Source organism: Tenrec ecaudatus, chromosome 13 (assembly GCF_050624435.1).
Source record: "Tenrec ecaudatus isolate mTenEca1 chromosome 13, mTenEca1.hap1, whole genome shotgun sequence".
Classification (NCBI taxonomy): domain Eukaryota; kingdom Metazoa; phylum Chordata; class Mammalia; order Afrosoricida; family Tenrecidae; genus Tenrec; species Tenrec ecaudatus.
Window position 1 is genome coordinate 113,224,266 of NC_134542.1, and position 21,521 is coordinate 113,245,786.

Genomic DNA, 21,521 nt, shown 5'->3' on the forward strand with positions numbered 1-21,521 from the left:
CAGAAAAGTACAAGCTACGTTAAGACAGGCATTCTCATTAGGCAATGCTTTGGTCATCCATAGCTATTCTCCTCCGATGGCCACAGATCCTCTCTCAGGCTTTCTTTATCCTGTTTCTGAATCACTGGTCCTCTGTACTTGGTCAGACCGCAGTCTTGACAAAAGGTCAAAGGACAGGAGGAGAAGCTCCGCAGGTTCCCTCTCTACCTGGCTGCCATTGAACAGACACTGTGCTCTGTCATCAGGAGCCTTGGTGGCACAGTGCTTATGCATTGGCCTGAGATCCTAAAGGTCAACAGATCAAAACCACCAGCTGCTCTGGGGAGAAAGACAGGACTTTCTACTCCTGTAAACAGTTTGTCTCAGAATCTCGCCGCGCAATTCTACCTTGTCCTACAGGGTCACTATAAGTCGGTATCAACAAAATGACATCGAGAGGCTCCTCCATCTGCAGCAACAACTCTGACTGGCAGTTGCAGCTCTTGCAGATTTTAGGAATCGATTCTCTCCTCCCCTGGTGGGGACAGTCATGGTTGCTGACTCCCGACTTCTCCCTCTTATCTGTCCGCCTATCTCACTGTGGCAGCCTGTGTGTTGCGGTGATTCTGGACGCGATGCCACAGGTATTTGAAATACCAGCAGAGTCCCTGTAATGGACAGGCTTTAGCCGAGCTTCCAGACTAGGCACATGCTGGGAAGAAAGGCTTGATGATCTACCAGCACTTCAAAACTTCTGTGGCCAGAAAGACCACAGAAGGATATGGTCAGATACAGTGTTAAAAGATAAGCCCCATAGGCCCGAAAGAACTCAAAATTCGCAGAAGAATTCAAAAGAGATTGGATGTGGGCATGCCAAGGACCATGAAGATTGGCCAGTACTGGGGATGTTCTGTTCCGCCGTTCTTCTGGTTCCCTTGAGTCAGAGCTGCCTTGACGGCAGCTACTAGAAACCATCTGTCACTACCTTAAGTACCCATTCACTTGTGCCCTGTACATAGCTTAGAGTGTTTGCTTGTATCATCCAGTGCCACATGTGTAATGCATATTTATATATATGTTACAGTTATGTTACATAGGGGCATATTTATATATATCATACAATAAGCATATCTATTTAGCAATCCATAAATACCTTGAGGCTCTTTTCAAGCATGTACATATTCTTACAATTTGTTAAGGCTACCTAATATTTAAAAGAATTAGAATTTTTCACTATTGGAAACAATGCTACAATAAATAACTTTCTCACACATTTATAATAGAATTTTTCCTGAATTTTATTTTTTCTAGTGCTTCAAAACTTTAGTCAACTTTTCTCTCAGTTTTCTTTTTTTAAAAATAAATCATCTTATTGGGGGCTCTTATAGCTGCTCTAATAATCCATCCATCCATTGTATCAAGTACATTTGTACATATGTTGCCATTATCATTTTCAAAACATTTTCTTTCTACTTGATATCAACTCTTGAAATCAGCTCCTCTTTTTATTCCCTCCTTCCCCCACCCTCTCACCCTTGTGAGCCCTTGATAAATTATGGGGGGGCACATGGAAAGAAGGAGGAAGAGGAGGCAGAGAAAAGGAAGGAAGGCAGGCAGGCAGGCAGGAAGGAAGGCAGGAAGGAAGGAGAAAAAGGCCTATAAATAGGTCCAGGTCTGTTGGCTGACCCTTATGCATGTTATCCGATTGAGTCTGGTGAGGTACCAAGCCCTGCTCTCTGAGTCTGAAGTCTACTTTTGAATTCCTCGAGGGAATTCATTGCTTTGCTCCCCTTGCAGCTCTATTGAGATCCCTTCCATGTTTCATCCTGGTTGGGGGAGGAGGTCAGACTGGGCACAATTCCCACACTGTTTCTGCTGTGCTGTCCCTGCAGGGCTGTGGGTCAGTGAGGGGACGACTTGTCTCCTGGTGGGGCCGACCCTATGGTTTTCTCTGTTCCTTGGCTTCTCTGAGCAGCAGTGTTGTCCTCAGGGATTGGTGACCAGGATCCGATTCACTCTCTCTTTCCCTCTGATTTTGGCCCCCTGTGACCTGGGCAGACGCGCCACTCTCTTCAACTTCCGTCTGAGTTTTGATAGGTTTGTTAATTAAATTTTTGGATTATCTAGACACACACTGTTATAAACTATCAGTTATCATCATTTACTATGTATCTCTCTCTATTGAATTAGTACACTTGTATGCCTGGAATAATTGTTTGAAATACTGTTAGCAGTCCTGACAGAACTTTGTAACATGTCCTGATTAAGCATCTGTATTCTGAACATTTCTCACCTACATTGTAACCTAATAATTCCATCATAACCCTGTAACCATGGGGATTGTGTGTGCATTCTGTGTGGCCATTGAAAGGAATGCTAGAACATACTGTTTGCGTGACAGAACACAGCGTGCACCTGTGATATTGCTTCTGTCGGCTATACATCTACCGATGAGTCGAATTGCTGGGACTTGAGGTCACTGATCAACATCTTGAGGAACTTTGGCAAGCACACTCAACAGTACATTTGGTTGTAGTAGTATTGGTGACAGTACGGTAGCATCACTGCTTCCACATGGTTGGGGACACTTTGTGAAAATAATAAACATTCTATCTGTTTAGTTAATCAAGAGACACTGCACTTGTTCTCAAAGGGTAAATCCACTCTTCTGGAAAATATTCATAGCATTATGGACAAAAAAGGAATTATGGGCAAAATAAAGTCCATGTTTTCAACCAATTCAATTCAGATTTTGCTTCACAATGAATGATTATTTTACATCTTTAGAGCTGAGTTCAAAGCATTATAGATCTTAGAATTCATCACTTCAACTGTCTTTATTTTACATTGAGTAGATAAAATAATGATTGCTCAAATAAGACAGAATTGTAAACCATGTTTGAAAGGCTGTGGACTTTATGAGATATGCAATTTGTGATAAAGAAAATACTCTAAATCAAAATTATCATCTCCGTTGTTCCATCACAGCTATAGGCATTCAGTACTATTTTTGAAAAGGTACCAGTAATGAGTACTGCAATTTTAATGCCAAAACCCTCTAGCTGCTAGAATCCATTCAAATAATTTTCTGTTTAAGAAATACTATAAACAGAGGACATTAGAAATGATGTTTTTTGAAGGATTAGGATACCGGTTTTAAAAACACCATATCTTTGAAACTCAAAGAGTAGAAATCAATATTATTTTTTCTTATTATTATAAGGCATTTTCTAATCTTTGAATTATTTTCTCGGGTGGTCCTCTCTTCTCTCATCTTCAATGTACATTTTCTCTCTCTCATTTATATTGCCAACTTTACTTGCATGCCTATAGATTCTTGGTCTTCTGTTTATATTTAAGAAGAAAATTGAGAAGCTGATGGAGGCCTTGTAAACCTGACTCAGCCTGCTAAATGAACATTGCTTTCTATTTGGTTCCCAATCACCGTGGCCATATCGGGAAGTACAGAACAGTCCCACTGAGTTTTCAAGGCTTCGTTTTAAGGGACTCAGAATGTCACAACTTTCTCCCATGGGATAGTCCATTGCCAACCTTTTGCTTCACAGCCAAAGTCCTTAACCACGTTCCATCTGCCTCCATTGGGACCACTGCTGCATTTGAACCACTGCTAAACACTCCTGATGAGCGGCCACACATGTTAAGCGGTGCATTACCAGGCCACCTACGATAACCATAGTTCCTACTTTACAGGACTTTTAAGAACACCAAATGCTCCATGGGAGGAAGACAGCATTTTTCCTCAAGTAGACAGGTACCCATATCAGCTACCCAGTCATATGGGTCAGTATGAGTCGACATCAGCTCGGTGGCAGTGAGTTTGGTTTTATGGTTTGGGGATAAGAGATAAAAGATGCACAGTATGTCAAATGATGCTGGCACATATTAAGGGCTAAAACCATATTATCTATTGCAATTTTTATTGTTTTGTTATTGTGGTTAGGTGTCACTGGATTCCAACAGATCAAAACACTGCTCAGCCCTACTGCCTCCACATAATTGTACTTAGGTTTGAGCCCATCGCAGTAGCCGCTCTGTCAGTCCATCTTGTCAAGGGCCATCCTCTTTCTTGCTGCCGCTCCACTTTACCAAGCATTATTTCTTCTTCTTCTCCTTACAATATGTCCAAGTACATGAGATGAAGTCGCGTCGACCTAACCTCTGAAGAACATCTGGCTGCACTTATTCCAACAGATTCGTGTGCTCTTTTGCAGGACTAGTACTTTCCATATTCTTTGCCAGCATTATAATTAAAATCCATGGATTCTTCTTTGATTTCCTTATTCAGTGTCCAATATTCACATTCATATGTGATGACTGATAACACCATAGCTTGAGACAGTCACCCCTTAGTCCTCAAATGAATGCCCTTGATTGTCGACGTTGTAAAGTGGTCTTGTGCAGCAGATGTATCCAACACAATGTGTCTTCTTCCCTCTTGGCTGTGCTTCCATGTGCATGGACTGTGGAGTCCAGCAACACAACGTGCTTGAGAACTTCAGTCTTTTCTCCATGGTGCCTATTGGCCCACTCGCGAGGATTCTGGTCCTCTTTACAGTGAGCTGTCATCCACACTGAAGGCTGCAGTCTCCCATCTTCATCAGCAAGGGCCTCAAGTCCCTGTCATTTTCAACAAGCAAGATGTGTCATCTGTTTCTCTCAGGTTGTAAGAAGCCTTCCTCCAATCCTGATACTGCATTCTTCTTCATATAATCCAGCTCCTCTGATTTCTTCCGCACAAGTATGGTGAGAGAATACTACCTTGACACACACCTTCCCTGATTTTAAACCAGAAAGCATTCCCTTGTTCTGTTTGTACAACTTCCCCTTGATCCATGTACAAATTCCTCATTAGCCCAGTGAAGTGTTTTGAAATCCCCATTCTTCTCAAAGCTACTTATAATTCTTTTTTTTCCCCCAGGGGAGAGCGCGAACGCAGTCCCCCACTACCACAAATTATGCAGTCGAGTTTCCCACATTTGGGGAAATCGCAGGGGTCAGCACATCCGGAGTGCAATGGATAAGCCTCGCCCTGGGAAAACCACCTTCGTGATCATGGTATCTCCCCTGCCAGGTAAGTATGCTACTTATAATTCTTAATAATCTATGCAGTTTAATTACTACCGATCAAGTTTTATATGCTATACACAACCCAATAATCTTCATACATTAAATAGCACCTATTAATCTATTTTATAAAAGAATATACTTTGTCATGTCAAACCATTCCTATGTTACTAATAAAAGGTTAATAATGACTTCTTGCCTGTGGATTGCAGTTACAATCCAAAATAGGGAGAGATACAGATTCCAAGAATTCTCTTTGAATGTTAACCTCATATTTTATTTTATTTGTGTGTGTGTGTGTGTGTGTGTGTGTGTGTGTGTGTGTGTGTAAGAGGGAGCTTTATGTCAAAGCGTCCCAGCCCAGTCCAGATCAAGTCCATAAGTCTGATATTAGCCTATATGTTCAATACCACTCTACAAATTCCTCTTCAGACTCATACCACACATGCAATGATGCCAAATGCAGGAGGATAACAGGCCAGCGGCAGTGGAAGCATCTCAGCACCGGCATATGCCTCCACATGGCTCCTCTAGCTCCAGGGCTCAGGTGGCTCCATCAGCATAGTTCCATGGCATTTTTTTTTATAATCATAAATTTTATTTTAAAATTAATCCATTTTAAAAGTTTCTCCTTTCTTATACTCTTTTTTAAAAATCATTTTCTTGGGGCTTGTACAACTCTTATCACAATCCATACATCCATCCATTGTGTCAAGCACACTTGTACATTTGTTGCCCTCATCATTCTCAAAACATTTGCTTTCTACTTGAGCCCTTGGTACCAACTCCTAATTTCCCCCCTCCCTCCCCACTCCCCCTTCCCTCATGAACCCTTGATAATTTATAAAGTATTGTTTTGTCATATATTACACTGTTCGATGTCTCCCTTCACCCACTTTTCTGTTGTCCATCCCCCAGGGAGGGGGTTATATGTAGATCCTTTTAATCGGTTCCCCTTTTCCACCCCACCCTCCCTCTACCGATCCACTATTGCCACTCTCAGCACCGGTCCTGAAGGGATCATCTGTCCTGGATTCCCTGTGTTTCCAGTTGCTAAATGTACCAGTGTACATCCTCTGGTCTAGCAAGATTTGTAAGGTTGAATTGGGATCATGATAGTTGGGGGGAGGAAGCATTTAAGAACTAAAGGAAATTTGTATGTTTCATCATTGCTACCCTGCACCCTGACTGGCTCATCTCCTCCCCATGACCCTTCTGTAAATGTGGTGAAGAAAGCTGATGGTGCCGTTATCAAAAGATACAGTGTCTGGGGTCTTAAAGACTTGACGGTAAACAAGTGGCCATCTAGCTCAGAAGTAACAAAGTCTACATGGAAGAAGCACACAAGCCTGTGTGATCACGAAGTGTTGAAGGAATCGGGAATCAGGCATCAAAGAACAAAAAAATCATATCATTGTAAATGATGGGGAGTGTGGAATGGAGACCCAAAGCCCATCTGTAGGCAACTGGCACTGATTGTTTATTTAACCTCATGCTTTAGAATCTTAATTTATGTCCACAGTATCTGGATTATAGGGCAGATGGATCTTTTCCTTTGGTTAAAGATGCTTTCCTCTCTAGCCTTCACCTCTTTGGAGTCCTCATCCACAAATATTGCTTATATGAATAGCCATTTAATTCAGAACAATCCATCTGCTTCTTTTCTGCATGCATAATATTATACATTTATGTCCGTTTCCTTTTTCTGATAAAATGATATGAAGTCTTCCTTAAATTCCCAATTCCATTTTCATATTCTACTCAAAACTTTGAAATTCATGGCTCTGACTGACTTATATTTGTTTTACCAGTGTTACCACATGCCATATCACATTTTTAAAAAAATGTTTTTTAATTTAATAAATCATTTTATTGGGGCTCATACAACTCTTATCACAAGCCATACATACATCAATTGAGTAAAGCACCCTTATACATTCGTTGCCCTTATCATTCTCAAAATTCGCCTTCCACTTGGGTTCCTGGAATCAGCTCGTTTTCTTTTTTTCCCTCCCACTCCCTTTCCGCTCCCCCTCCCCCATGAACCCTAAGATTATTTACAATGTAAAAATGTGGACATATTCTAAATGTCCACCTATGACTGGGTATGATTTTTACAACATCAAAGTGCATTCACTTGACAAAGACATTTTAAAAGCTAGGTGTAATGAAGACCATAGGAAATGGTCTTCTCTGTCCTTACCACCTATTGTGCATAGGCTGGCATCCAGAGTTGCGGGCAGAGTTTTGAGTCTCACTAAACTGCTCAATGAGAAGTGGGTTCTATTTAAGTTACTTACAGCCTTGGAGCCAGGACATTTCCAAGCTTTCTGAGAAAGCCTGCTGACAATATGGATATGAATCGCACAGCTGTCCTTGGAAAGAAATATAGACAAATAGAGCCCCATCGGCTGTGCTGTGGCCTATTGTCTGGGTACATAGTCTCAGGAGTTCTGGTAGCATCGTGGTTACAGGACGGGCTGCTAATTGCAAACCCAACAGTTTGAAACCACCAACTGCTCCACAGGGGAAAAAAAGGCGCTTTTTTTCACCCATAAAGAGATGCAGTCTAAAACACTTACAAGGGAAAATCTGTGCTATAAGAGAACCTTGTTCTATGGGGCATCTTTGTGTCGGAGTTGACATGGTGGCAGTGCGTTTGTTAGGTTTGAGTTTATCACAGGCTTAGACAGTTATACTAAGCATTTAAAGGAAGTGCGTTTTTAAGTCTCCATGTCCTTGTCCAGGTAGGTGACCTGTGGTCAGTAACTTAGTAGAGGTCCCAGTTTTCTTAAGGTTTGCAACCCATTTGTTGCAACAGATGATCTTCAAAATGTTTAGAAACCAATACTGCAGAGGCATCGATCAATTAGGACAGATGCTTCGGCCAATAAAAACAGACACAGGCCATAAATAAATTATATGGACTGCTGAGCAGTGCTTGTTCTGTTGTACATGGGTTACTATAAATTGGAGCCAACTACCTGTACCTAACCACAAAATGCTTAGCAGGTGGATATCAGCCCCTTCAATCCATATCTGTTAAGTTAATTTCAACTCATACCTACCCTATAGGCCAGAGTAGAACTGCCCCATGGGGTCTTCAAGACTGATTTTTACAAAAGCAAACATTCACATCTTTCTCTATCAGAGTTACTGGTGGGTTTGAACTGGGAACCTTTTGGTTAGCAATGGGGTGCCTTTAAAGTACTGAACCACTAGTGCTCCTATATCCAGCTTAGCAACTGAGAATGACTGAGTTACAAGCTGCTCATGCTGTCTCTGTCCTTCAGGCATACCTCACCAGCAAACCCAGAGCTATCAAACTATTAGGAATCAACTCATCTCTATGGTTGACTGAGCCACATTTTAATGAGACAGTCCTTCCACATATTGAAGGCCGTTCCTTCATGCAATCCCAATAACCAAGATAAGCAGTGTTTCCAATGTGTTATATTGGGAAATCTGCATAGAGTTCTTAATGAAGTGGCAAAGACAATTACAGAATTCTAATTAACTACTTAATTGCTATGAATTAGTAAATCTCCCAACTTGAATAGCTTTTACTCAGTTTTGTTGTGGAAAAAATACTTTTCTTCAACTTCCACCCACCTCCCTTAATTCCCTCAGTGTAATTAACCATTTCCTTGCACCGCTGACCTTTCTAAAATACATTTAATTATTGTTAATCCTCAGCTCTTGTTTTTAATCATAAAAAATTAATGGCTTTCACAGCAGTAAGCACTTTACTTTAAAACTAGATCCATGTAAATGCAAGAAAATTGAATCACATGGTTTTGAAACTAAAGTAGTCTACTTCTTAAATAAAAGAAAGGCCCTCCGATATATATTATCAGAAAAAGGAAAGTGTTTGCTAATATTTTCATGCTATATTTAAGTCCTTGTTATGTATTACTGGATACGTCTTCATCACTATCCCTCATAGAATGAGAAGTGCTTCTTAATGAGACAGCTGTGCTTCACCTCTGATCCAGGTCAATGAAAAATGAAAGTATTGTGAATCCACTTATACACAATCCCTTTATGACTCAAATACCTATTAATTCATTTCTGCTGAATGTAGAAGTAAATGATCATAGCATAGAAAAGAAATTTTAATTTAAGGGGTTGATGGAGAAAATAAATGAATTTCCAGTAAGTCATCTATAAATGGGAGTTATCATACAGTTGCCTTTTTTTTTTAATCTCCTAGGTAGAGTGAAAGAGAACACTCCATTGACCCCCTATCTCCCATTGGTTGCTTTTGACAGCTCATATAGCTAGTTGCTCATCCATCCATTTATTATTGAATAAACCATTGCTTGCAAAGGTGACCCAGAGATATGTATAAACCATAAATATACGAACGGATTTGGGGCTTTCACTTAATTCCTACACATATCTTAGAACAATTAGTTCTTGTGACATGGCCCAGGTTGATACTCGAATGTATGAAGAGATCACTGAAGATATGGGTACTATAGCAAAGTGTGATGAAAAATAGATGGTGCTCAGCTATCAGAAATAATACCATCTGGAGTCTTAAAGGATTGTCTTCAAATAAGTACCATCTAAGTGAGGAGTGTGTTAGCCTGGGTACTTTAGAGAAACAAATCCACAGAAACTCATGTGTAAGAGAGAGTTTTCTATAAAGGTCACGTTTCCATCAAGAAAACATCCCAACCCAGTGCTGCCCAAGCCCATAAATCCAATATTAACCCATATGTCCAACACCAATTCACAAAGTCCTCCTCCATCTCACAAAACAGATGTAAGGATGCCGACTTCAGGAGGAAAGCTGAGTCCGTGAACATGTAAGCATCTCAGCGCTGGCAGGGGTCTCCACATGGCTGCTCCAGCACCCAGGGCTGCATCGGGGTAGCTCCATGTGGTTTCTCCTTGGGGGTGTCTTTCAGGAAGTCAGCTTTGCAAGCTGAAGGAGGGAACTGCTAAGGCAGCTGCCCCCTGGTCCGACCATCATAAAGCAAGAGACCTGAGAACTAGAAAGGCCAGGCTCACGGAGCCATTTATCCCTCCACCCTTCAATTAACCCCACATGTGTTTATCGGCCAGGTTGACACAATAAACTGACTCAGAGGAGTACACTATGCCCAGTGGAAGAAGTTCACCAGCCTATGTGATCCAAAGATTGTGAATAAGATGATCTAAACCCACAGGAAGGAATGGTATCAGAGCTAAATTGTGAACATGCAGTTTGTAGAGGACGCTGGACACCAACGGAAGCCCAAAATCCATTTGCGGGTCCACACATATATTGAGGCTCCAGCAAATGCCCTCTGCCAGTACTGAATGGATGAGAATGGCCTTATCATCAGACAGCAAACATTGCAGATGCAACTCTAGTATATATACTCATTGCCATCAAGTCGATGCCAACTCACAGCGACCTTATAGGACACGGTGCACCTGTGAGTTTTGTAACTGTTTACAGGAGCTGAAAGACCCATCTTTATCCCATGGGATGGTAGTTTCTAATTGTGGAGGTTGTGCACGGCAGCCCAGTGGAGAACCATTACATTACTAGGGCTTCTTCTGGTTAAATTAAAAAGTGATATTTAATCTTCCTTTTGACTTGCACAAAAGTTGTTTCAGTTATAAAAAAAAGTGGAGGGAAACTACATGTGGATTAAGCCTCTGTTTAATTGCCTCTGACCATGGACCATAGGCACCGATAGCCTTGCTATTATGCAAAGTACACTGGAAAGTGGGTCGTGCAGATAATGGAAGATAACGTCCTGGATTAATGGTCACAGGAGTAAGGCAGAGAATGTTGTGGGGAAGTGGGGAGCTAATCATGAGTACAGGAAAGAAGAGACTGTTCTCAGATTGGTGGTGGTAATGACTACAATTCTTCTTGAGCTGATTGAATTGTATGGTACGTGGATTCTGTGCCAATAAAACTTACAAAAAATAAACTGATGTTTCAATGTTTTACTATCACTTTATTTCATCCAGTTCAAAGGACAAGTGATAGTCACTGATTCATCATGACTGTTCTTAATAAGAATCCAAGGGAGATTCTGGTCGGAACCACCAGAGGGACAATGAAGGTAGACAAAATCTGAAAAAAAAAAAATAACAAAAATCAACTGTATCATGTAGATGCTGATCAGATGTATAAAAACTAGAAACATCAATTAAATGCATTCGATATGAATGGGTGAATGAATCACTTACTTAATATTTGGCTGCTGTGCTCTCATGTAACAGTGGAAATAAGAGGGGTTGGAAAGGTCAGAAAGCATGAATATCTCCCTTTACTCTGTATGGAACCTTGGTAGCACAGTGGCTAGAATTTGGACTGCAATCCTCATGATCAGGAGTTCAAAACCACCATCAGCATCTTGGGAGAAAGACTGGGCTTTCTACTCCTGGAAATATTTACCACCTCAGAAACTCAGGGGCAGTTCTACTCTGTTACAGTCTCAGAAAGCCATAGGGGGTCACTATGAGTCAGCATGGACTCTGAGAGAGAGAGAGAGAGAGAGAGAGAGAGAGAGAGAGAGAGAGAGAGAGAGAGAGAGAAGTCTCTCAAGAAAATTCTCCTTGCAGAAACCCATTCTGTGCCTTTCAAAATAAATCTTTATTTTGGGAAGGGAAAAACCTAAACTGGAACTGGTAACATTTTGGTTTTCTTAAGCCTCCATTTCCTCTGGGCTGTGCTCTTCCAATGCACCTGCACCTGCACCTGCAGGTGGCTGATTGGCTGGGGACAGTTTACACCCTGAGAGAGGGGACAATGAGAGCCTTCCTTTACCCATTCGGGAATCAGAACCTTGTGGTAGGGCGTGCTGCCTTCTCCATGTTCACTTACAAAATTCTCTCTCATCAGCTGGCATTCCCTCCGTGAGGATAGTCACTGCCTGCTCCTTCACGCACCCACTGCAGGGTTCCGTGTAAATCCCCACGCTCAGAAATTATGCCACAGGACAGCACGGGGGTCTCGTATATGGCACTGTACTCTACCAAGTGCTGTCTGGAGAGCCTTTTACTTAAGTTGTGCAATACTATTAGAGATAGTACTACATCCATTTAAAAGATGAAGAAACCAAGCTCTGAAAAAAAGAATAAAGTGTCTAAGTAACTCATTTAAATAAACAGGCTTTCCATAGAACTAATCACGGACAAGATATTTATTTTGATGTGACTTCATTAAAGGGACTCACTGTTACAAGGAAGTATGTCCTAAACAATATTTCTTTTGAGTATCCTTACTAATAAATATAAGAAGAAAATATGCCTAGCAATTGTTGATAAAGTGTGAAAACAAAAGTTATGACATAAACTTAAATAAAAGCTAGGTAATAGAGCCAGATTCTCATGTCTAAGTGGATAAATCTGGTGGTTAAATTTAAATCTTCTAAATCTCATACGTGATTTGGCCTTGAGAAGTGACTGGAGAACCTCAGAGTGGGCGTGTCCCCTCACCTGCTAACAGGCTCCCTTTCTGTAGCACGTGAAAGTTGGGAGGGGAAAAGGTGGCATCCAGGTGGGCACCCGCTCTCTCAAACCATCATTTTCCCTTGGGAAGCATTCCAGTGTAGATTTCCGTCTCGTGAAGGTGGTGGTAGACGGAACAATATGCCCCCTCCTCTCCCCAAGGACATCTATGCCTCAGTCCCTGGGACCTGTGAATCCGCTATGTTGAATGACAATGAACAATTAAAGTTAGAGGTGTAGTTAAGATTGGTAACCAGCACCTTATATTAGGTGCATACTGGGTTGTTATGATGGGCTGAATATAATCACAGGGGTTCTTAAAAGTGTAAGATCAAAACCCCAGATCACTGCTGTCAACTCAATGCTGACTCATAGCCACCCCCCTTGACAGTAACTCTTTATGGGAGTAGAAAGCCTAGACCCCCCTCTGCCAAGTTTCTGGTGGTTTCAAACAGATACCATTCAGATTGAAGCCCAACTGTAAAAAGCATAAGAAGAGGGGGGAGAGAGAGAGAGAGAGAGAGAGAGAGAGAGAGAGAGCGAGCCCAAGAGATGGCAGAGCGTGAAAGGGTCAAAGGGAGGCACAGGTGGCGGCGGTGTGAAAAGAGGTGGTGGCCCTAAAATTCAGGCGGCTTTTAGAAGCTGAAGAGGCCGGGATCATTTCTCCTTCTGAAGGGAGTTAGTCTGGGTACATTTGTGAAACAAAGCCACAGAAACCCATGTATAAGAGAGAGTTTTATATAAAGGGTTTAAGTGCACATCAAGACAACATCCCAAGTTCACACCTCATCTCCTACAGTGACAACTTAGTGATGGCGCTGTCTGGTCCTGTCTGTGGGCGGCAAGCCTGGGATTCTACAGATCAGCAGCCAGGGCGCCAGTTAACTCTAACCTTGAGCCCAGGGGAGCCTTTGCTCCAGCCACTCCCTCTCTATCTGGAGTTGGGCAAAGTGTCTTGGGACCTCCAGAACTTGACCTATGAACTTCCCTCCTTTCCCTAAAAAAAAAAAGAAAGTAAGAAAACATCCCAACCCAGTGCTGTCCAAGCCCACAAGTCCAGCATTAACCCATATGTCCAACACCAACCCACAAAGTCCTCCTCCATCTCACAAAACAGACGCAATGATGCTGACTGCAGGAGGAAAGCCAAGTCAGTGAACCTGTAAACATCTCAGCGCAGGCAGGAGTCTCCACATGGCTGCTCCAGCACCCAGGGCTGCATCTGGATAGGTTCATGTGGCTTCTTCTCAGGGATGTCTCACAGGAAGTGAGCCTTGCAAGCTGAAGCAGGGAACTGAACTGGCTAAGGCAGCTGCACCCTGGTCCAACCATCAGAAAGCAAGAAACTTGAGAACTAGGACGGTGAGGCTCACTGAGCCATTTATCTCTCCACCCTTCAATTAACCCCATACGTGTTTATCAGCCAGGTTGGCACAATAACCTAACTACCTCATGAAGGAACCATGCTGTTGACATGGAATTCAGTCCAGTGAGATACATTTTGGAAGTCTGGCCTCTAGAACTCTAAGATAATAAATGTGTATTGCTTAAAGTATTCATTTTATGTTAGATTGTTGCTTCAGTATTAGGAGACTTGTTCATATTCTAATAGGCACCCTCCATGCCTTAGAACAGTGGTTCTCAACCTGTGGGTCACAACCCCTTTTGGGGTCGAACGACCCTAGCACAGGGATCGCCTAAGACCATCAGAAAACACATATTTCGGATGGTCTTAGGAACCAGGACACTGCTCCTCCATTGTCTCCAGGCGGGTCCGCCCACATGCAGATACACCCACAGATGAGTACCCGGTGTGAAGACTGTTACCCATGCTACACCATGCTTCAAGACAAAATTTCATTTATTTGTCATTAGGAATATATATTTCACAATATATAATTACATATTGTTTTTGTGATTGATCACTATGCTTTAATGATGTTCAATTTGTAACAATGAAAATGCATCTTGCATATTAGATATTTACATGACGATTCATTACAGTAGCAAAATTACAGTTAAGAAGTAGCAATGAAAATAATTGTATGGTCGGGCTGTTACCACAACATGAGGAACTATTTTAAAAGGTCACGGCCTTCTGATGGTTGAGAACCACTGAAGTACAGGGTACTCTATGAAGGAGCCATCAGACCTGCACCTCCCTGTCCACATTGACACTGTGCCATTCAGTGACACTATCTATTGGGTTGTCTTCTTCCAGCCTTGGGGGACTCTAACACATGTGCCTGAGGCCCTGCAGTACGGGAGTCATCTCTGACGCAGGCTTCGTGTAAAATCCATGGTTAGTGGAACACAGTGTATGTTTTTAGTGTTGTTCCGTGTCAACAAGTTGATACCAACTTATCGTGATCCATGAGTTACACGGGTCGTTTGGTTTTCTTTGAGGTCATCGCTATGGGAACAATTCCTGAATGGTTAGCTGGTTCACACTTAACCATTGCACTTCCAGGAGTCTTTCATAGAATGGAATTTTAAAAAGATTAGTCACGTTCGCGTAATTTCTTCCCTAAAAATGTGTGGCAAATTTTTTCATGATAAAAAAGACAATGCTAACACACACCCCTACACCCACACCCCCTCATCCACACACACACCCCCCACACACACACAAGGAGGATGAACAACAGAAGTGTGGGTGAAGGGAGACAGTGGTCTGTGTAAGATATGACAATAATAGTAATTTATAACTTATCAAGGGTTTATGATGGTGGTGGCTTTGGGGGAGGGACAAAAGAGGAGCTGATACCAAGGGCTCAAATAGAAAGTAAATGTTTAGAAAACGATGATGGCAGCATATGTACAAATATGCTTGATGCAATTGATGTCTGGAATTTTATAAGAGGTGTCAGATAAGAGCTCTCGATAAAATGCTAAAAATGCAATGCTTGGGGGGAGGTGAGTGGGGAGGGAGGAGGAAATGAGGAGCTTATGCCAAGGGTTCAAGTAAAAAGCAGGTGTTTTGAGAATGATGATGGCAACATATGTACAAATGTGCTGGACACAATTGATATCTGTATGGATTGTGATAAGAGTTGTATGAACCCCTAATAAAGTGATTTTTAAAAAATACAATGCTTTTCTGAGGATGTAAGATGTGTTTTTGCTCAGTTTTAGTTACTGGACATTTGGAGTCATAAAGGGGCTAATACTTTCCATTCCTGTCTGAAAACGATGACCAGGCAGGGTATATATGTGCTGGAGAAGTGTGTCGAAGGGTGTAAGTAGTATGCCATACAGGAACAAGAAGTTAACATGCATTTTGATAAGGTCAAGATTCTAAAAGCAAAACACAAACATGAGCCATTAATAATTTATCCACTAGATGGTGGTGTAGGGTAAGCAAAAAAGAAACCATTCCCACAGCCTCAGACTTGTTAATGGAAAAAGGTACAATGTTTAGGACCCTTTGACTTTATAAAGTTCAAGTACTTCAGGAGGAAGAGGAAGAAAATCCATCAAATATTCGTCGATCTAGAGCGGAGAGACTGCCGTAGATGGACTGCCAAGCAGGAGATTCATAGAAATAACATGATCTCTGGATTTCAACTTCTCTAATGACCGGTTATGAGATGCTGGCACATTACTTAGTCTCCCAAACATTCACTTCCCACATTGGTATAATGGGTATTGAATTAATATCTTCCCTATAGGGAACAGAATTAAAGAATTTAAGACATAATAATCAGTTATTAATCATTCTTTACCCACGGTGAATGGGAAAACGAAGATTAAAAATCTGGACTTTATTCATGTAATCTCCAAGTAGGGTGGCAATGACATCAAGGAGAAATTTTTACTCTTTAGTTTTCTTTGCTTTGGATGACAGCTTTGCCTTGGCTCTGAAAAGTGTTGTGCTAAGAAGCCCTGGTGGTGTACCTCTTAAGTGCTTGGCTGCTAATGGGGCAGATGGAAGTTCAAATCCAACCACGAGCTCCCTGGAAACAAGATCTGGTAACTTCCTTCCAAAACAAAAAATCATATCATTGTGAATGAGGGGGCCTGTGCAGTGACGACCCTTACAGAAGGGCCACAGGGAGGAGACGAGCCAGTCAGGGTGTTGTACAGCACTGACGAAACATACTACTCGCTCTAGTTCTTTAATCCTCCCCCCACCCCACCCACCCCCACACACTATCGTTACCCCAATTTTTCCTTACAAACCCAGCTAAATCAGAGAATATACACTGGTACACATAAGAGCTGGTATCACAAAGAATTCAGGACAGGTAAACCTCTCAGGACCAAAATTGAGAGTAGCCATACCAGGAGGGGAAGGGGAAGGTGGGAGGATATAGGGAAAACCGATCACCATGAGAACCTTTAACCCCCTCCAAGGGGCATAGATGACAAAAAGTGGATGAAGGGAGACATCAGACAGTGTAAGACATGACAAAATAGTAATAATTCATAAATTATCAAGGGTTCATGAAGAAGGGAGGGTGAAGGAGGGAGGAGGGAAAATGAGGAGCTGATAGCAAGGGCTCAAGTAGAAAGAAAATGCTTTGAGAAGGATGATGCAACAAATGTACACATGTGCTTGACACAATGGATGGATGGATGGGTTGCATTAAGAGTTGCACAAGCCCCCAACAAAATGACTAAAAAGAAAGAAAGAAAACCCATGAGGAAGGGTTAGTCTATCGCGTAAGGTCCTATGAGACTAAACAAAGTTGCAAATCTCTAGGAGAACACCTGCAGGGGACCTGCACTTCTGGCACTCCAGAGGATTGCTGAAATCATCGAACTGAATAACCACAAACCAAACTCACTGCCATCGAGTTGATGCCAACTCAGTGAGCCTGTAGAACAGGGTAGAGCTGCTCCAGTGAGTGTCCAAGATTGTAGCTCTTTACTGGAGTAGAAAGCCCCATCTTTCTCCCAGTGAGTGGCAGGGAGAACTGCTGATCTTGCAGTTAGCAGCCCAAAGCATAACCCCCATGCCACTAGGGGTCTGTGGAACTGGATAAACCACGCCAAAGCAAACTCACTGCCATTGAGGCTATACAGACTCATAGAGACGCTCCCTAGAGGGCAGGGTAGAACTAACCTGGGGGTTTCTGAGATGGAAACTGTTGTTGGGAGTAGAAAGCCTTATCTTTCTCCCTCAGAGGCACTGCTGGTTTTGAACTACCAACCTTGTGGATTGTAGCCCAATGCCATAAGCATTATACTGCCAGGTCTCCCCGTGGAAAAATCCTTATCCCCAAATATATTTTACCTGTTACTGTCTTTAGCAAACTAATTCATTTGAGTGGAATTACAGCCTCTTTAAACCCAGTACCTAAAGTTCCTTGAGAAACCTGTATTTCAGAGAACAATTTTTCATAGCCTTGCCTCACTGAAAAAGTGGCTTCACTCTAAAGCACTTAACATTTGGAAGACTGGGTTCTCTTAATGAGGGGAGGTGAATAGCCTTGGAAGAATAGCTTCCTCTACAGAGCACTTGGCCTCGTGGCTCTTCATTGTTTCAATGGCTCTCAATCTGAAGACACAGATTTCGAGAAGTCTTAAACAATAGAGCCCTTACCAAAAACAACAGCAGCAACAACAACAAAAAAACCAACAAAACACCAAAGGTCCTCCTCAAGAAGGAAGACAGAGTTGAATGAGAAGGCTTGCTTTACCTGACGTTAACACATATTATACAGCCACAGTAGTCCAAAACTCAAGGAACTGGTATAATGACATATACTCAGACCAATGGAAAATAATCGAAAACCCAGAAATAAAGTCATAAGCATACAGACAACAGATTTTTGATAAGGGCCCCAAAAATATCAACCGGGAAGCAGATGCCCTCTTCAACAAGTGGTGCTGGAAAAAAATGGATATCTACCTGCAGAAAAATGAAGCAAGATTTGTACCTCACTCCATGCACAAGAACAAACTCATAGTGGATCACAGACCTTGAGGTAAAAGCTCAAACTATTAGGGCCATCAATGAGGGAAATTGAGACAAACCCGATAACTTGGGCACAGAGAATACATAGGCTACCAGAAATAGGGAAGGACACAAACATAGAGGAAGCACAAATTGACAAGTGGGATATACTGAAGATGAAACACCTGTTTACATTGAATGAATTCATCAAGAGAGTAATAAGAGAGCCCACGAACTGGGAAAACATCTTTACAAATGACAAATCAGACAAAGGTCTTATTACTAAAATCTACAATACTCTGCTAGCTTCCCCAAAAACTAATTGCCCACTGAGGAGGTGGGCAAAGGACCTGAACAGAAGTTTCACAAGGGCAGAAATCCAAATGGCCAATAAATATATGAGAAAATGTTCCAGATCTTTAGTCATAAGAGATATGCAAATTAAAACAACAATGAGGTACCACCTAACACCCTCAGAGATAGCCCAATTCAAAAAAATCAGAAAGCAACAACTGTTGGAGGGGCTGTAGGGAGACAGGAACTCTCATCCACTGCTGGTAGACCTGTAGTTTTCTACAGCCACTATAGAAATCCATCTGCCGATACCTAAAACAGATGGAAATTGAGCTACCATGTGACCTAGCAATCCCTCTACTGGACATATACCCAGAAAAGGCAAGAAACAAACCAAGACCAGACATCTGTGCTCCGGTGTTCATCGTGGCACAGTTCACAATTTCAAAGAGTTGGAAACAACCCAAATTTCCATGAACAGATGAATGGATTAAAAAACTGTGGTACATACATACAATGGAGTACTACACATCCCTAAAAAGCAGTGATGAACACATGAAGCACATTGCTACATGGGAAGAACTGGAGGAAATCATGTCAAGTGAAGTGCCCAAATGACAAGTATAACATGAGTCTACTGAGGTAAGCTTAAAAATGCAAAAGGGGCATAGGGAAAAAAAGCTACTATATACAAACATTCCTGGGGTGAGGTCCAGGTAGTATGGTAGGGGCCAGATCAATCCAGGGATATATATGGTAGCCAACTAAAAAGGAGGGGGAAAAGAGAAAGAAAAGAAAAAAAGACATGGGTAGCAGGAAAACAGGACACTAACCCACCCAAGGGGAGGGTATCATTTATATCTCCACAGGGAAAGAGGGAGCAGACTTCAACCCAGTGCTCCAAGATGTGGATGTAACATACTGGCATGAAGCAAGGAACCAATAGAGAGGTCTGAGGGGCTGGCCCCAATCCAACTACATGGACAGCCACCCTCCCTGCAGAAGAATTCACTTCAGAGGACAGCACTGAAGCTACAGCTCAGGAGAGGAGCATGCCTGATCAGAGCACACAGGAAAAAAATGAAGGGGGAGGAAGAGAGAGTGGGTCACATCCTGACCCACCAAGCTCTAAGGATGATTTTCCTGCTCAGAGCAGCCAACACACAAAGAGGACCACACGGCCAACCCCACCATGAGACATGACATCCCTCACTGACCCATAGTGCTACAGGGACCAACATTGGAGACAGTGCTGGAATTGTGTCTGATCTGACACCACCACACCAAGGGTAAACACTAAGGGTGTGCAAGAGTACAGAAAGGGGAGCAGAGCAACGGAGTCACCAGGGAATACCAAAAATAGACTTTAGAGTCAGGGTGTGGCACCCCATCAGACTCAACTGGAAAACACTCATAAAGGCCAACAAGCAGACCTTGAACTATTTACAGGTTTTCTTTATTTTTTCTATCCTTGGTTTTTGTTGTTGTTGTTTTTTGTTTTCTTTTGTTGTTTTATTCTGCCCTGTCTTGTTTTTTGTGCATTATAGATAAGATAGAGGGAAAAACAATCTGGAGGAGCAAACAATAATGGACCAATGGTTCTGGGGGAACTTAGGAGAGAGTGGGGGCGGGGGAGAAGGAGGTGGGTGTTAACAAACCCAGGAAAAGGGAAAAACAAGTTATCTAAAATCAATGGCATGGAGGGTATAGGAGGTCTGGTAGGGCTTGGTCAAGGGCAAAGTAATCAAGAGGAATTACTGAAACCCGAATTAAGGCTGAACATGATAGTGGGACAAGACGAAAGTAAAAGGAAATAGAGGAAAAAATCTAGGAGGCAAAGGGCATTTATAGAGGTCTAAATACAGGCAGGTACATATGTAGATATATTTATATATAACAACAAGAAAATAAACCTATGTACATATACTTATAGGTCTAGTATTAAGGTAGCATATGAACATTGGGCCTCCACTCAAGTCCTCCGTCAATGAGAGAGCACTTTGTTCTACTAAACTGGCATTCCATGATACTCACCTTCCCAACAGGATCAGTGAAGACAAAAAGGGTGCATAAGCAAATGTGGTGAAGAAAGCTGATGGTGCCTGGCTATCAAAAGATATCGCATCTGGGGCCTTAACCTCCCTGGCGGTCTAATTATGTCAGTAATTTTGTACCCAAAGTGGTACATTGTTTTGCATAAAATTTGTTGTTTTATATTGTAGGCCTGTAATTCTTAAGAAATTACTCATTTTAATCACTCTAGTAGATATTTCAGGTATGATAAGCTTTAGCACACAATTCTGTAATTCTAAGTCACTGTCATTTATCTGGTCTAAAACTCCTTTTGTGCTAAAGTGACACTTTTTTGATGCCATGGACAAAAAATTTCCCTGTAAAAATTTTTTCCAAATGACAGTGAAAGGGCAGGCAGGGAACTGGAGACTGATCTAGGGGAAAATCTGAGGTGATTTGCTTTGATACAATGTAATTCTCACGGGTTACACTGTACCACTCTATGTGGGTGTATGTCTCTTTTAGACTTGCAGCTTTGAATTTCCTGCCCAGTCCCACCCTGTGTAGTGACATTGCATGCAGAAAACAGATGGACTGGAACGAGGAAAGTCAGATTGCTCTGCGATCACAGTGGAGGACACTGCTGGACCGGGGAGCAGATAAGGGACTTCTCTGCAGTGTAATCCGAGTGTGGCTTGGGGTTACCGCCTCTGACAGTTAACATTTACCCCAAGCCACACTCGAGAATACCGCCAGAGAGGTTAAGGGGTTGAAGATAAACAGGCGG

General features: G+C 42.1%; 1 non-coding gene across 1 annotated transcript; it reads right to left on the reverse strand.

Annotated features, from left to right (window-relative positions):
* Nucleotides 1-4,915: 4,915 nt before the first annotated feature.
* On the reverse strand, nt 4,916-5,079 carry LOC142425025 (U1 spliceosomal RNA). Its single transcript, XR_012779424.1, has one exon. It is a non-coding gene; the product is annotated as a U1 spliceosomal RNA (small nuclear RNA).
* Between the last annotated feature and the right edge of the window lie 16,442 nt (nt 5,080-21,521).